The sequence below is a fragment of the Lissotriton vulgaris genome, chromosome 10 (genome assembly GCF_964263255.1).
Source record: "Lissotriton vulgaris chromosome 10, aLisVul1.2, whole genome shotgun sequence".
Classification (NCBI taxonomy): Eukaryota; Metazoa; Chordata; class Amphibia; order Caudata; family Salamandridae; genus Lissotriton; species Lissotriton vulgaris.
In genome coordinates, this window is record NC_141698.1 from 446,030,317 (window position 1) to 446,047,976 (window position 17,660).

The following is a 17,660-nucleotide window of genomic DNA, read 5'->3' on the forward strand; positions in this document are numbered from 1 at the left end:
ACCTCTTGTGTCTCGATCCTACCGAGACACAAGATGGTGGCCGCTCTGGACTGTTTGGAATGTTTACAGACACCCGAGAGCCAATCAGCTTTCCGCTCGCGAACTCGCGTAGCGCGCTGGTGCGCGCCCCGGTGCGCGTACCGGGGCGCGCTTATAGATATATATATTTTTTTGAACCTAAATTACTCAAAATCCACTGGAGCACATATCTTGAGACATAGCAAAGGCACATCGGGCTACCAGTCCCTACAATTTTGCCAAGTTTCGTGAAAATCCATTCAGCCGTTCGGGCTAAAAGTGAGTCCAACCGCCCTATGGAAATTAACATGGGGAAAACACGTTTTAGGACCCCCCTTTTATCTCGGCCCCCGCTTGACGAATCCCCCCTAAACTTTCAGGGAAGGAGCGGAGCGCCGCGAGGCATATTTGAGGAAAATTTCAGGCAGATTCCTCAACCGGCGCCAAAGTTATTCCCAATAGAATGTTGCGAAATCCCTATACAAAATAATCCTAACTATAACTACCTACTGGCGACTGCCAGTAGGTAATATATATATATATATATATATATATATATATATATATATATATATATATATATATATATATATATATATATATACACACATATATATATATATTTGTGTGTGTGTGTGTGTTTGGATTACGACCGTGGACTGTGCAATGCACAGGCTTTCTGACGATCTACTAATTGTGTGGGAAGGAACTAGCCAGGAATTCGAAGCCTACTTTCAGATCCTTAATTCATCAAGTACGAACATAAGATTCACATATAACATCAGTAAAGACAAGGCAATCTTCCTTGATACAGAAATATATATCCGGAATGACAAGGTTAAACCACACTACATAGGAAGGAGACTGCAACAAATTCAACTCTACATGCTGGCAGTTTTCACAAACCTTCTGTAAAAGAGAATATTCCATATGGTGAATTTTTAAGATTAAGACGTATCTGTTCAGAGGAAAGTGAATGGAGAAAGACCAGCCATGCAATGGCACTTAGATTCAAAAATCGGGGCTACAACAAGAAAATTATTGAAAAAGGATGGAAAAGGGCAAATGACAAAGAAAGGAAGGATGCCCTAACAACAAAACGTGAAGCTGTCAAAACCATGGAAAATTTAAAATATAAAATATAAAACCAGAGGAAAGGAAAATAAGAATTATCTTAGACTACACAAGAGAATCCAAGCAAATTGTGGGTATTTTAAGAAAAGTCGAAACTGCTTCAATTGGATCAAACAATAGGCAAAATAATGGGAAAACACCCACAAGTAACCTTCAGGCGGGCTAAAAACCTTAAAGATAGACTAGTACATAGTCATAATCAGGACCATACTAAGAAAAAGAAAGGAATACAATGGATGAAAACAAAAGGTTTTATCAAATGCCAACACTGTAAGGTGTGCCAGATAGCAGTAAATAAAAAGAAAGTATTGATGCCAAATAACAAAATGTGGAAAATCAAGGAACTGATCACTTGCTTAAGTACTCATGTTGTATATGTGATAGAATGTCCGTGTTCTCTTAAATACATCGGAAGCACCAAAAATAAACTAAAAAAGAGAATTTTGGAGCATGTAAGATCAGCAGTAAATAGGGACAGAAGCAATGCTGTCGCGAAACATATGGAGTCTACTCACAATGGGGATTGGACATTGTTGAAATTCTATGCCCTAGAAGCAATTGTCCCACATGAAAGAGTTGGGGACAGAGAAAGAACTTTGAGGTGTAGAGAATCACGCCAAATCCTCAATTTCAGGACAATGACCCCGATGGGTTTAAATCAGAGTGAGGAACTATATGTACATTTATGAATATGATTTTGAATAATTGTGCATTTGTGTTGAGTAATTCGAAAAAGGATAGAGGAAGAAGAATATTAAGGATATGCAATATACAAAAGATAGGGAATGAGTTTGTAGGATAGAAAATGGAAAGAATTGGCATGAAATAATTTTTTCCCTCGTATTTTTATAAATCCATTGGGACACCCCTAAATGGGAAAGAATATGAACTTTTACAGGTTTTCGATAGAGTCCGTAAAATTCCATTTATCCAATCCCCACATAATAGCCCACTAGAGGGCAATAAAATGGCATAATCAAAATAACCCAGACATAATAATAATGCCAAAATGTAATAAATCGTTTATATAACGAAACATAAAATGTGAGGATTGGAATGATAAATTCTAGTATAACTTAGCAGCCCACTGGAGGGCTAGAGTGTAAACTCAATAAAGTTGGATTATCTACAATCCAAAAACGGACAAACCTATCGGACCTTACCATGAGCCGTAAATTGGCCGGTAATGTTTAATTAAAATACAATGGTAGTCCCTCTGTTTTTAAGGTACAAATAAAGATGGGTTAAATATAAAAAAATATAAAAGAAAAAATTATGCCAGAAATCGCAAAATATAAAATGTAACGAAGATGTTTGATTGAAACTACATTTCCCAGTTCACTTCCGGTATTAGCAACAGGAAGTGAAATAGGAGTGGCTTAAGCTTTGCATAGTATTAACCGTGAGAAAGCTACACGTTTGTAGCGAAACGCGTCGGATTGGAATTTTTTACTTGTATGCTGGAAATCACTGCAAATAAAATCTTGGGAAACGAAGGACTTTGTGAGTGCGTACTCATTTCCTTGTCAAAGGAGGTGTGATGGATATATATATATATATATATATATATATATATATATATATATATATATATATATATATATATATATATATATATATATATATATATATATATATATATACACACATATATATATTTGTGTGTGTGTGTGTTTGGATTACGACGGTGGACTGTGCAATGCACAGGCTTTCTGGCAACCAAAACCATAAATGGTTATGGGTGACAGGTGGAAACCGCTTGGAAATCGCCTGTTCCACTCCACGATACATCAATACATAAGGTGGCCTTATCACTTGTGGGGTTAGGCTTCTTTACTTGTAATGGTTCTAAATAAAATTAGGAACACAAATGCCATTGCAATATTGCTGACAGGCTTGGAGGACTGGGTTGGCCAGATTCAGTAGCAAGAAGTCATGTTGGGTATAAAAGGTGTGCATCAGTATGACCTCTTATATGGTTAACAGCATATTGAGGTGCAAAAAAGACCTTGGTGCAACATCAGCATGAATGTGGAAAACAAAAACAGCATAAGTATTAATAACATTCATGCACAAAATCACATTGAGGAGAAAATTACATTTTGGGGACTATCACATTTAGGTACAAAAATCGTCTTTTGTGCATTATCATGGACAGAAGCATTAACACAAGCACAAACCTCATTTGGATGGAAAAACATATTTATATACAAAATCCTATTTCGATGTAATCTCATGAAGTGTGTAAAAACACTTTTAGGGGCAAAAATCACAATTAAGCATGAAAGTATATTTAGGTCCGAAATAACCCTCGGTAAAACTTCAACAGTAGTACGGGGGCACTTTTCAGTGCAAAAACGTTGAAGTGCAAAAACACATTTAGAAGCAAAAGTCACATTTAGGTGCAAAATCACTTGGTGCAAAGTGAGCTGTAGTGTGTGATCAGATGCGCTATCAATCAGTACAGACAGAAAATGTTGCAGTAAAACATCACATTCGATGTAAAAGGAATGCACCAGTATGACATCACATTTGATTGACAGCACATTGAGGTGTAAAATCACGCCTGGTGGAACATCAGCATGAGTTGATAAAAAACATGTGATGAGCCCTGGCATACCGGTAAAGGGCTCTAAAGGGAGACCTAAAACAATGTTTTCTATCCCAAAGTGCAGATCCTCTCTGTTCTGCCATCCTCAACGTCCCTGATCAAGCAGAAGCTGCCAGAGAAAGATGAAATAAAAGAATCACATTTGCACATGTCCCATTTCACTACACCTAGAGCAGGGTTCCCCAATGTCGGTCCTGGAACGCCGGATACATGCCAGAGTTTTAGAATATCCACATTTAGATAAATGAAGTTATCATGAAAATCTGGCATGGATCCAGCCCTCCAGGACAGACATTGGAGACCCCTGACTTAGAGAAACAGAAATGGACTATAGATGTCAAAAGGACAATTGGCTAGGTCAGTGATTTATTGGCCCTGTTCCAGGACCCTTTAAATAAAAAATGGCATTGTCATTTACAATGCCAATAGCTTAATCTCTCGCAAATGTGAGACCTATTGCATTTGCACTCACACACACACACACACACACACACACACAGAGCCACACACACACCGCGTGGCCCTTTCAGCGCGGAATCCCTCCTGGAGGGGCCTTCAGGGCGCAGTTGCTGCACTCAAACTAAAAGTAAAGCCTACAGAAAGTGGAGGTCTGAGCCTGGCCAAACACAGCTGCCCTCTCCCACGGGACCCAGGCACACTCTGGATAATAGGGGGGAAAGAGAAACACTGACACATAGACGAGGATAATGAAGAAAGCACAGGCTCACTGAGGAAAAACCAGTTGTCACCCAATTGACAGGCAACGGCTGAGCCCACACATCTGGAGGCTGATGGGGCAAACATTCGGAAACTCTCACCCGTCTCTCAGCCCCCAGCTTGCCCTAAAGCCTTAACACACTTTTAGAGGAGACCACATTTACACAGAAACCCCCCCATAAAAATGCAACATAACCCACAAGGCAAGTCTCTGGAAAATGCGAGGAGATAGCAGTGTTTGTATGTTGAAGACATTTACATGCATATTGGTGTATGTTTCATGCATTAACAGACATGCTTTACAGATTACATGACGCATATTTACGTCCCCGATTACATGACGCATATTTCTTAAACACAGGACATTTCCCAGAATCACACAATTTGTGGTCAGGTGCTGCAGCGGGGATTCCGTGCAAGTGTCGAAGATTAGCACCGCAGTTCCACTCGAGGCGCTCACACAAGCATATTGATGTTTAGTTAAACCATCCGCATCTTTTTTCTTTGCGGGACTTGGACAGCCCTGCCTGCCCCAGCGTCGGTTCTAGGAGGCAGCTGCAACAAGTTATATTTATCTCCTCGGCCTGAATTATATTGTTGCTCAGCTTGGAGCAGAGGGCGCTCATTAAACAGCACAGTATGTGCGAATCCCGATTCCAGCAGGGCACCGACCCGCTCCTACTTCATGCGCATCCACCCTCTCTCCCATCCTTGGCTCCTCAAAATGAATAAATAAATAAACCACTTGGGGAAATGGGGCTGCGGAAAATTGAAGGATATGTGGCTGTGGGTGCAGATAGCCCCTTCAGAAGATTTAAAGCTGCACATACAGCACAGACGACGCTGCTCCGAGCTGCTGATGATACAGCGCAAAGGTGTGGTAATGTCGTCTGACCCCCCCTGCGCAGACCAAGACGGATCTCTTTCCGACCCATCACCATTTTTTTTCTAAATATTTACATATATATACACAGCACACACAATTACACAAACCGTTCCTTACCTTACAAAGGCAGCGCTGGGAACGACGTAGCACAAAATCCCCGGTCACAAAGAGCACATTGAAGGCGCGTGCGTGAGAGGTCCCGCTCCGTTCCTCTCGTGGGCCCCTCACAGCTGTCCAGAGCCTGGGGACATTTGCCGTCTTTGGGCTGTGCGCAAGGAGCGGGGCTGAGCGAGGCAGTCCTCCCGTTCACCTACATTTAGGAAGCCGCCAGCAGGAGCGATGCACACAGGGTCTGGGCTGGCCTAGGTCTTCCCCCCGCACCGCTGCGCTTCAGACTAGTTTCAAGGCAGTAAAATTATCTGCGCGTTCTCCGGGGCTAATTGGCCCATTAGGGGGAAGGGCTGGCATTCCCATCCTGCTCGCAAAACCTGGAGTGGGCGCCGAAAAGTGGTATTGGCTCCAGTGCTGCAGGCGGTCCAGGTAGGGAGAGCTCAGGGCCTGGGTTAGATTTTTACAGACTGCCCGCTGTGCATGCTTCCTGTGTGATTCTAGTGTGAGAGGTGGCGAGGGAGGCGGGAGGATGCTGCAAGCCATCAGGAGGGCAGACAAACACCACCATGTTTCTCCGAGGCGAGGCAGAAATGCCTCGGAGAAACTCACGGTCATTTTGGGATTTGGGGGAGTGTTTTTCGTTCTCTCCTCTTCCCATTGGCTGGAAGGTAAAATTCCAGCCAATCAGAAGAGGAGAGAAAGAACACCGAAAGAAACTAAAAAACACACCCCGGAATCCCAAACGGAGTGATGCCCCTCTCCTCCAATGGCTGGCCTCCGTTTAGGAAGCCAGCCAATGGAGAAGAGGGGCGGGTTCAAGCCCCCACACTGTAAACATAAGATCTCTCCCTGCGAGACTGCGCAAGCGCAGTCTACGCAGGTCTCGACCTAATTAAGGATTACTGTTTCGCATGATCCAGCACAGGACTCTGCAGATTTACAGTAATCCGCAATCAGCCGTAAACAAGGGTTTACTGCTGGAGCAGGAATGTGAACTGAGTGAGAACACAGCATTCCTGATTTCTTTCTCAAGCAGGGTCAGCTGGATAAAATCTGGCAAACTGCACGCAGAAAAAAAAAATCTAAAATGTTGTACAGCAAACCTGATGGCATCAGCATGGAAACACTGATGTGCATGGTTTTTCCTCATTCCTCGTGAGATACCTGACATCCTAGGATAATCTGCACCTCTGAATTACTCTAGCAGTACCAGTAATTCTGGGTGCAGCATTACCAATACAGAGTCCGTGCAAGTCCTTTAATGAGGATCGCTGCACTCTTGCGCCCGAATAGCATCTGTTACCACGCATGCCAAAACCACATGTGGTTTAACAACGCAGTCAATATCACAGATGTGTTGTTACAAGATCCATTACAACACGAGTAATTACAACGACTTGCTTTAGGGAAGCAGTGAACTTTGGAATAGTTTAAATTACTATTACAACTCCAATCGGTATATCAGTGGAAAAAGTGTTGGACTTAAAAAAATCCAACACCAGTCCAACACCTCATTTTCTAAAGCAAGTTGTTGTAATGACTTGCGTTGTAATGGAACTCATGGTGACGTCGCAGGTGTGGTACTGACGGTGTTGTAAAGGCACTAGAATGTAATCCCTGCTTTGTAATAAAAGTTTCACCTTGCGCCCACCTATCTTAAAAAAATGGTCTAGTGGCTGAATTGATACCCGAACGTCTGTGTTTGAATTATGGATTTTTCTCTTCAGCAAATGTATTTCTTTGTAATCACTGAAAAAAGGGAACAGTAGGTACCATGTGTTATAATGTATAAAATACCCCCAACTGCACATGAAATGATCCTGAAAATCTTTTCAGATTCCCTGACCATATAAGGCTCTCGATCGATTTACAGCCTAATGCTTCTTTGTGCCTACCGATCTTATCAATCACATATTATTTTGGCTTTTATTATTTTCTCTTTCTGTACCTCTTGCACTCTTTGGGCCTCATCTATGAGTTGTTGCCATAGGGCAGCGCTGCAGGCTTCCTGCTGCGCTGCCCTATGGCAAAAGAAGTACATGAATGCTACTATCTATCAGATACCACGTATTTCTGTCGTTTTCTGTTGCGCCAATAACAATGGGCTGCTGTGCGCCTTGGCAAGCACCTTTGCACCATAGTACAAGAGTGCCTGTGTTACGGGGACGATTTTTTTGTGCAGAAAGGGAAACTTTCCTGCAAAAAATCAACAGAGGCTTTTTCCTCTTTCTGCATGTGCTGCAGAATGCAGCACACATAGAAAAAGGAACAAGCATTGAAAATGCAAAAGGTCTCGCCTTTGATCAAGTTAAAGCCATTTGCTTTGCTAATGGTATTGTATAGCAAAGCAAATGGCTTTAACTTAATAAAAGGCGAGACATATTGCATTTTTAATGCTTGTATTTAGGGTGACTGGCTGTCCCGCTGTTACCGGGTCCGTCATGGTTTTTCCATCATGGGGCTTTGCAAATGTCGGTAAATTTAGCACGTGTCCCGGTTTTAAGAGCGAGTTAATTGAGACAAGCTCTCGTCTGTTTGGGAGAATTAGTAAGCAGCCTTGTCCGAATCCAAATTGTTTAAAGAGATTAATCTGCGTGTTAAAATTTACTTTAAATTGCCCCTTAATGTTACATGTTCTGTTTTTCAGATGTTGGTCTGTGGTGACACGTCATTTTGTGCTGCTTGGTCAATGGAAACATGGAGTCCTACTTCCATGTTTTTGGAAAGGCCCAGTTCCTAGTTTTCACAATCTTGTCGCCCTAGTACCACCCTAATACAAACACCAACCTAGAGCAGCATAAACAGCGACAACACAGCCTCTCTGCAAAAACTTTTCAGTGCATTTCTAAAATCCTCTTGACAACCTCCATAGTTAGGTTTGAATTCATTCCCATTCGGTCTTTGGCCTCTCTGGTCACACTTCAGCCAAAGGACATGAACTTGTCCCGAGCCAGACAGATTTGCAGTGAATTTCACCAGTGTCCCCGGGATACCCAGCAGGCACTAAAAATATTATAATATTAAGCAGAAGTGTTTAAATAATTCCTCACTCATACATCCAGCGGCAGGCTGTATGAGCTCAGGGCAGGATTGAAAGTACTACAGAGCGAACGCCTCCCATAGCTCCCTGTTTATACTTCCATAAGAGCTGTCCTGAGAGCTGGGTGGGTATCGTGCCCTTGGATACTGCTCTGAGAGCTGTGAGTGTATACCATCCTGAGAGCTGTAGGGATATACTGCCCTCTGATACTGCCCTGAGAACTGTGGGGTTATACCGTCCTGAGAGCTTCGGGGGTATACTGCCCTTGGATACTGCCCTGAGAGCTGTGGGGTATACCATCCTCAGAACTGTGAGGGTATACCGTCCCATGAGCTGTGGGGGTATACTGCCCTTGGATAGTGCCCTGAGAGCTGTGGGGGTATACCGCCCTGAGAGCTGTGAGGGTATTCTGAGCTCTTGTATACCGCCCTGGGAGCGGCATGCATATGGTGCCCTAAGAAACTGCCAAGAGCTGCATAGATATACCATTCTCAGTGGTGCATAAGTATAACCCACTCCTCTTGAGAGCTGAGTATGTACACTAGGGAGGGAGGAGGAGTGAGAGTGAGAGAAGTGAAAGAGATAAAAGAGAGAGAGTGAGAAAGAGAAAGAGTGTGAGAAAGAGTGAGATAAAGAGTGAGACAGACAGAGAGAGTGTGAGAAAGCGAGAGAGAGTGAAACAGAGAGAGAGAGTGTGTATGAGAGAGACAGTGAGAGAAATAGAGAGAGAGTGTGAGGAAGAGTGAGAGAGACAGAGTGAGAGAAAGAGAGAGAGTGAGAGAGAGAGTGTGTGTGTGAGAGAGTGGGAGAGAGAGAGAGAGACAGAGTGAGAGAGACAGTGAGAGAATGGGACAGACAGAGAGAGAGAGAGTGGGGGAAAAATAGAGAGAGAATGAGAGACAGAGAGATAGTGTGTGTGTGTGAGAGAGAGAGAGAGAGTGCGCAAGAGAGAGGGAAGAAGAGAGAGAGAGAGAGATCCAAAATACTCAGCCTTTACTCCTGATCCCACAGCACGGAACGTGACCCAAAGTCTTACACTGCCTCGGGCTGAAAGACCAAGTAGCAAGTCCAGCCAAAGCACCCTGAGAATGTAGCCGATACACATAAAAAGCCAGATATAGAACTGGGGTACACACTGGGGGCCAAAGAACAAGCTAGAACACTACAGATCACTCCACCTTACACAGCGCCGTACCGTGGTGAGAACTGCGAAGCACATGTGTTCACCAAGAGAATGAATGACCAAGGGCCAGAAATAGCGACTGACTGACAGAAACCAAACAGGAGGGAAGCATGTCTGCCACCAGTGGGGCCTGAAAGAAGCAGCGCCTGGTAGTCTCCCTACCGCCCGCCTACTGAGATACACAGAGCACTCACTTTCCATTAAACTGCACTTCCAGACACTCGTTTAGTTTGTCAACACTTCTCTTGCCAATAAAGTTCTCTGTGTTGCGTTGTATGGTGGTAGGTGGTCTGTAAACGTACAAAGCATTCCCCGCCCTGTTATGTGCCTAGTGGTACCGCTATAGCGCCAGGAGGCCGGTGTACAGATCATGTGATGGGTCTGTAAAGAGTGCTGCCATGGAATAAATATGCACGCTACCCAACGTCACCGCAGTAAATAACTCACATACAGAATCTTTCACTGTGGGGGAAATGTAAACACAGCCAAAGAATTTCACTTGTTTACTTTGTCAACACTTCTCTGGCTAATGAAGTTCTCTGTGTTGCATTGTATGGTGGTAGGTGGTCTATTAAGGTACAAAGCATTCCCCGCCCTGTGATGTGCCTAGTGGTACCTCTATAGCGCCAGGAAGTGGGTGTACAGATCATGTGATGGGTCTGTAAAGAGTGCTACCATGGAATAATTATGCATGCTACCCTACATCACCGCAGAAAATAACTCACATAATCTTTCACTGTAGGGGAAATGTAAACACAGCCAAAGAACTAACCAACACCGACAATGACCAGAGACTAGAAACAGAGTTTGTCCACAGCAAACTCAAAATAAGCGCTCGCTATGACTAGAGTTTACTCTTTTTCTGCTGTCCCACTTGGACAGGCTATCCTGCTTTCCTTCTGAAGTAAAAGGTTTCCTCATGCTGCTAGCTAGTAATCATCTGTGTTTTACCTGAAACTGTCTTTTAATCATGGAGTAATTTTATTTTCTTAAATCTATTGTTATATGACTCACATACAAGCTAGTTTGAAATTTGAAATTTAAACTTTATTGTTTAGTTAATTAAAACAATAACAATTTGATGAATGTCACACATAGTTATAAAATTTATAAATTTGTCGCTAAAAAAAAAAAAATGTACCAATGTTAAAAAAAATTCAAAGCATTAATTGTTCATATTGTTTTTATACGTTTCTCAAATGCCTGCAAGAACTTCACCAGCTTGCAGTGTATTCTTGGAGCAGTAGTATCCAGGCTTCCAATAATGGCTGATCTACATGTTCGTAGTTTCATGGACCGATAACTTTCCTTTAGGTGTGACCATTCCTTGGATAGCATCTTACAGTGACAAATTATATGTATTAGATCCTCTTTAGGGCTACCACACAGTCGACAAGAAACGTCGTCAAGCAGTTTCCAGGCAGGTTCATTTGCTCGTGTGGGAAAGTCCCCAAGTCTCAACGCCATCAGCTTTTTCTTAATAAAAATAGAATAAGTTGTTTCCAGGTATTTTGCAGCTGTCAATGTCTTATAGCCATTTATCACAGCCCATGAATGCGAACGATGGGAGAACATTTCTTTGTCCAAGATTAACGAATGAAGTTTGGCCACTTTATTTAGGGTCTGTTTTAGGACAACAAATGACAGATTATTATCCCATAGGGTTTTTGAGCAAGTTGTCTCCAAAGCTTGCATGAGAAATTGATTTGCTTTGGAATTCTTTTGGGATTTAAACTCTTGCCATAGGTAGGTATTCAGATTGTTATTACTTGCTTTTTGCTTGATCTGGTACCAGACCTTAATATACGGGTATTGTCTCCCCGGTATTTCGTTTTTTAGTCCAAATTCAAGTCGCAATTGCGCTGGTGATGTCGTGCGTGGGAGATGTAATACTTTTTTGTATATTTTAGTTGTCAGGATGTTTAGTAGGTCGGCATCCTTTCCGTGCATTGCCACACTTGCATAGGTCAGGGTTGGGAGGATTTTGTTTGCCATTACGGTTAGAAGGGGTTTGAGTGATGGCCCTTCCAATTTTTTTTGCCAAAGTACTTAGTCCAAATATCAGAGTACCCGCTCTTTGTGTCAGATAGTTCTTCTGTTCTTTTAGGTTAAGTTTGTCATCTATATAGAATCCCAGATATTTGTAAACCGAGACTTTCTCTAGAGGTTTTCCTTTTAACCATATATCATGATGCAATCCACGGCGATTAGTAATCAACATGGTTTTAGTTTTTGAAATGTTTAATGACAACTTGTACAAGCTAGTTATTCATATTTAAAAACGACAGATACAAGATATTTAATAACCTTTTTTAACTATGTGATGTCTATGTATTATTTATAGTGTAATGTATAGTGATGTACTGTGTGTTGCTTTTATGACAATCTGTCGAATAAAGCTTTTGAAATTGAAATTGAAATTGAAAAGGTTTCTTATCTTAATGGGGCCATGTGTTTGGCCCCATAAAGATAAGAAACGTTTTAATTTAGAAGGAAAGCAGGCCAACCCGTTCAAGTGGGACGGCAGAAAAAGAGAAAAGTCTACATCATCAAAAGCTCTTTCCCAATGGCTGGCCACTGTTTAGCATAAAAGATGACGCTGGCCAATGGGAACGAGGGGCGGGGCCTAAAGCCCGATACTGAAGCTCCCGCTAAGTCATTAAATTTCACCAGGGAGACTGCGCATGTGCGCAGCCCCCAACCGGGACCTAAAAACGAGGAGAAATAAAGATATTTCTCCTCGTTGTGGCTCCCTTACGCCTCCTATGGAGAGGTGTAAGTTCTTGGCACTACCTCAGATTTACGGTTTCTCGTAAATCTGGGGCAGTGTCAAAAAGCCATGGATGTTGCTGGGAACACTTGAAGCAACACCCATGGAACGCCCCTTTAACTCAGAAAACTGCGTTAAAGGGAACAATATTTATGAGGCAGCACTAATCTCAGAAAAGTGTCTTAGTGATACCTCGTAAGTATGGAGCAGGCTCCTGCGCCACAGAATGACAAAAAAATTACTTTCCAGCAGCGCAAGGGGCCTCATTAATGAGGCCCTTTGTTTTGATTTTCTATTACTTTTTTGCATTTTCCTACACCTCTCTTTTAACTCTTTTGCTGTGTCTTTTTAATCTCAGCCTTTCTTCATTGCTGCTTCAGGACTTTGACTCTTTTTTTCTTGTCCTAAATGCACATCTCGTTTTCTGCACCCTTATGTCTCACTCTCTTTGTACATAATTCTCTCTCTTCTTTCTCTTTTCCTAGCTTCCCAGTGTGCAGCAGCAGCTTGCAACATTTGTCTTCTCGTACACCAGCCTGGGAACCCGGGATATAAGCAGACATCAGATACCCCTGGGATGACCAGAGAGCAAAGAAGAAGACAACACAAAAGCTATTCTGTACCTGTAGTGATAGAATTGATTGTGAGACCGCTCCATACCGAGCCCGTTTCTCATATTGTGTTTTGAGCGCTCTACAGAGGGTCATGCTTGCCCTAGTGTGTAAATTGCTTCCACGTTGCAGGCCAGGCAAACTGTTTCTTGGTGATGTACCCTCACTTAAAAAATATTTTATGCTAATCAGTTGCCTTTACCTATGCTAAAAAGATGGAAAAACCCTCACAAGAATGTCATTTATATTTGTTTTTATTACTTGGCCTATAATTGCCAGGGAACCAGCCTTTGCTAATCAGCAGCAGCTTTGAAAAAGGTTTTGTTGGACTTTCGAACCTACTGCGGAAGATTTTGACTTCATTAACACATATCGGCCACATTCACCTCTCGAAAGAGCATCTCTAGATACTGTGAAATCTTAGTGAGTTCCTCACAGACCCTCAAATTCTAAATGGAGAGACCCATTTTATGTGGGGTGAAAAGCAGTGGCGTAGATAGACCTTTGGACACCCGTGGTGGCCCCTGCGTTTGACGCCCTGCGGTGGCCGCAGGTACAAGCGAAGGGGTAGGCCCCCACCCCCAAAACCCATGTTGCCTGGGGCGGACCCCCCGCCCCCGTTCTATGCCACTGGTGAAGGGGAAGTTCCAAAACAAAAGCGCAGTGCAGTGTAGAAGCATTGCTCGAAGTTGGATCTGCCTCCAGTCTCTGATTTTATTTACAGAACTTCAGTAATATCTGGCATAAGCATTCTATTCAATGTCATAAAGTTGGCCCCTACAGCAGGGGGACCACCCTCCCCCACTCAGCCCAGGACACAGTATTAGGCTGCTAGTCTAGAGGCAACATGTTATGAGCTCCTCAGATAACCCTCACTGAACCTAAGGGCTTTGTGTTTCAGTGGGACAGCTGGGCTATATGAGGATGTAGTGGTTGACAGAGTTTGAAGGGTGACTCCATAACTGTATGCATGTTCACTTACTAACAGAAAGAAAACTAACATTAAGTAAAAATGAACAGACAGTCTGCTGTAGGAGAGGATAGTGGCAGATAGAGGCTCATCATGCTCAATTTCTTCGAGATCTATGAGCATTTTTATTGACAGAAGTGGAACCGTGCAAACCTATCCGGTGCCCACAGTGATTCGTGTCCACATAAACACGTGGATGAGCCCCGAATTCCTGAACTGGCTGCGTTGTTGGCCAACACTGGTGTTGCTGAATCCCAATCTGCCTTGCTTTGATTCTACCTTGTGCCTTAATCTTCCACCACTCTACACGTTATCTTGCTGGTTCTTTGGCATCCCTGCTTTCTCTCTTTGGCACTTCATATCTTTCTCTTTCTTTCTCCGTTTCCTGCCTTTCTTTGATCTCGGCGAAAGTCTGAAGATGAAAAATGAGTGCTGGTGCCACCCATCAACAAGCACCTGAACAAATGACGCTCTGCGCCTGCTTTCTTCTCGCAACCCCGCTCAGGGGATACACATTCAACATAGAAGCCTGCCTTTATATACCACATGATCTCAGCAACTGATCAACTCCATCCATCCATCCACCCATCCAGGTTTATTCTTCTCGATTACATAGAGAGAGTCTCCTGCATGATAAAGAGGGACTTCTGTTCTGTGAGGGCTCAGAAGTGAAGAACCTCCGAATTTCTGAATGTGATAGGTATCGCTTGTGACCTTGCCTAATATGTTCTACTCTTTCGTTCGCTCGGCAGTGATTAGTGCTGCTTTCTTTCATAATCGTATTCTGCATGCTACGCCTTTCTACTGCACTAACAGTCCATCTGACCCAATCTCTGAGCTGGTGGCATAGCTTCTAAGAGGCTCTCTTGTAGCACAAATAAAACGAAACAACAGAGTTCGTAAAGCAGTCACCGTGCCAAAAACTCAAGCATGTTGTATTGCCTACAAAGATTTGCCACAAGGACCTCTTCCTCTTCCCTCTTGCTTCTTAAACTACGCTTCGCAGCACCATTTATATTTTAAAGCTTTTTTAACTTGGATAAATAGTTTTACCTTCTGAAAAGTAAAGATGGGTGAAGAAATCCACAAAATTGATTGAGTTAACTGTGAAGAGTAGCAGCATTGTATTTAAAAGGCCGTAGTGATTCCGATTACTATTAAAAGGGGAGGCAAGGGGTGATATTAGCTGGTGCAGAAAGAAGTTTTCAGTCTTGTAAACACTGTTCTACGCAGGGCCGGCTTTAACACTGGTGGCGCCCTGCACGACAATGTTTGTTGGCGCCCCCCCCAATGACCACATCTACCACGGATTCCATCTCTACCACCATTTAACAGTGCTCCTGAAGTCTCTATGGCCACTCTCTCTCAGACTGATTTAGTTTATACCGCCACTCATACCAATGTAGGGTGCCAGAGCACTTTCAATCACACACACATTGGCACAGAGACAATCATACATGTGTAAATCAGTGTATAGGAAATGTTACATGAGACAGAGGACTAGAAGGTGTAGGAATCGCGTCATCTATACTGGTAGGCAGTATAGTTTGAGTCGTTGGTCTGGAAAAGCACACATTCAGAATTTAAAACAGAACATCATTGTTAGTTTTTTCTTTAATACAAATTGATTGCTTCTACCCAAATGAAACCTTTTTGCAAGTTCAGGATCATGAAAGACAGGGCAAAAAGACATATAGCGCTAATACATATCTTGTAGTTTGAATGCAGCTCTTTGATGACAGTTAATAGCTCACTAAGCTATATTAGGATTTTAACTTATAAACTGTAACAAAAGTAACAAAGGATCCCCGGGACACAAGCAGTAACCCACTGACCTATCTACATTACATGTACGTTGTGATCTGCAAGATGCAGGCTCTTTGCATTAGGCACATTAACCTATTAGGCACTAACTCACGATGAGTTAAAACTTCCACTAGACAAACCTACGATCTCCCTACAGCAGGAACATCAATCACTGGAGTGACCTGTACGTTTTTATTGATGGCTGAAAATTGCTGGAAGCAAGGAACGTGGCAGCAGGTGCTTTTACAACGAAAATATGCTTGCAAACAGGGCGCCCCCACCTCAAGACAGCGCCCGGTGCGGTGGCACCGATCGCACCACCCTAGAGCCGGTCACAAATGGCAAAAGTTAAAAAATGTATGTAACTCCTCGGCTGTCGCCGACTGTACCACCTTGGTAGTTTCCATGGAGATGCCATCAGCTTTTTGGAAGTTTTTGGTTAGTGACAGGAAAGGCGGGTTCCTGCCCATTGCATATAGTGTCTTGAACGTCACAGTGCATGCTGGTGTGATGATATGTTTTTGTACCCATGTCAGGCAGGGCAGCTGAGACATGGATGGCCCAGGAAGCAGACGTGTGTTCGCGTGTACCCTGTCTGAGTCTCACGATAACTCTGCCTGCTGGGACAAATTGGAATGATTAATACTTCAGATTGCACGTGGGCTGTTCAATGTACCTATTCAGATAAAGAAGCATTTGGCTGTACATACCCGCTGCCTGCCTGTTGTTGAAGGTGAGGTAACACTAGCGTATGAAAGTACTGCAAAAGCACAGATCAGCCAAGCAGACCTTCCTCTGCCCAGCCTCGTCAGTCAGATCACACCGTTCAGGCTATATTGTCAATCAGAGGGTGTGACATCTTGATAGTGGTTAGTGGAGTGCTGAATCTGTGACATTCACAGACACACCACATATTTAAGCTCCCTGTGATAAGGACTTCGACCTTGCAGCTGTCTTATAAATGCCTCTTGTCTCGATTTTGATCTTGTTGCTTCTTATAATGTGCATGTGTGACAAGGATTTTAATTTGCTTAATTGGTATTGAGTGAAATTAAAAGCTACTCTGGGCGTTAACGTGATGCATTTCTTTGTTCTTCCTCATTAGACATCACAAGCACCTATCCTGTGGTATGGCTAGATGAATCTGCTTTCAAATGTATATATTTTTATTATATTGTCTTTCACCGCAGTTGTATTTTCTATCACCGCCTTGTAAACCTTAAACCGTAGTTGGTGAGCTCAGACAGTTACAATACTTTAGGAAAACATTTGGAGTGTGCAAAATTATAATTCCAGCACTGAAGTCTAGAGAATGGCAACATTCATAGTTTCTTGAATTTGCAAAGTCTATCATCTTTGCAAAAGTTTGTCTGTAGGAGAAATGTCATGCAAAAAAGATTCTACAAAACAGTTCAATGATAGTTTGCACTCAGTCATCAAAGTACATCACAATTTAAGCTCATATGTTATACAATATACCTTCATCCATTCAAAATCATCAGGCTGGGAAGTAATTGAATTTTCAAAAGATATATAGATACTAAATATAGATGCATTGTTTTGAATATTTGTCAAGAATTGACAAAGTGGGGAACTATAGCAGATGATCTCTTCGTGATTGCACCAGAATTTAACAATAGGTACGGAGAAAGAGTGCTGGCCTGAAAGTCATTTGGTGTTCCAAAAAAGATTCTACATATTTCTCTCTGCAGAAGAATCCTTCCACCGAAAAGAAGGATTATTTCCCTCAGTAAATCTTCTTCTGGTAAAGATTTTGAAGGATAAGTTGTAAACCCTTTGGTT

The 17,660-nt window shown here is 42.7% G+C and overlaps 1 long non-coding RNA gene across 1 annotated transcript in view; it reads left to right on the forward strand.

The window, feature by feature from the left end:
• LOC147685380 (uncharacterized) overlaps window positions 1-16,931 on the forward strand; it is a 250,197-nt gene extending 233,266 nt beyond the window's left edge. Inside the window, exon 4 of the long non-coding RNA XR_015300690.1 lies at window positions 12,956-16,931. This is a non-coding gene — a long non-coding RNA (uncharacterized LOC147685380). The remainder of the gene's footprint in view (window positions 1-12,955) is intronic.
• The last annotated feature ends 729 nt before the right edge of the window (window positions 16,932-17,660 follow it).